Here is a 397-nt window from a genome sequence, read left to right on the forward strand (position 1 = left end):
GGGCGCGAGACAGGCGGAAGTACCGCTGAAATCGGCCGTCATCCATGCGCAGCTCCTGGAGTCAATTTCACTTCAAACGCTTGGTTTTTACGCGCGTCTATTTCGCTCTAGACGCGCGAATGCATTCAAAATGTTCAAGCGGCAAACTAGACGCAGTAGACGTGAATTTGACGCTCTATTCGCGTTTGGTGTGAACGCAGCATAAGGCTTTGATAAATAGATTGAGGGACGCGCTCAAAACTATTCTTTATCCACCGATTTATTTCCCTTTTAACTACTGCAGTTTAGCTCCGTTCAGCTAACGGTGACTGAGATTCAGGGAGAATAGCTATTGAAAAAAACTGGGACACGCAATGAAATCAATTCAGCTATAAAACAAGGCATTACAAAAATGAGG

The sequence above is a fragment of the Sinocyclocheilus grahami genome, unplaced genomic scaffold, assembly GCF_001515645.1.
Source record: "Sinocyclocheilus grahami isolate Dianchi unplaced genomic scaffold, SAMN03320097.WGS_v1.1 scaffold1340.1, whole genome shotgun sequence".
NCBI classification, from domain to species: Eukaryota; Metazoa; Chordata; class Actinopteri; order Cypriniformes; family Cyprinidae; genus Sinocyclocheilus; species Sinocyclocheilus grahami.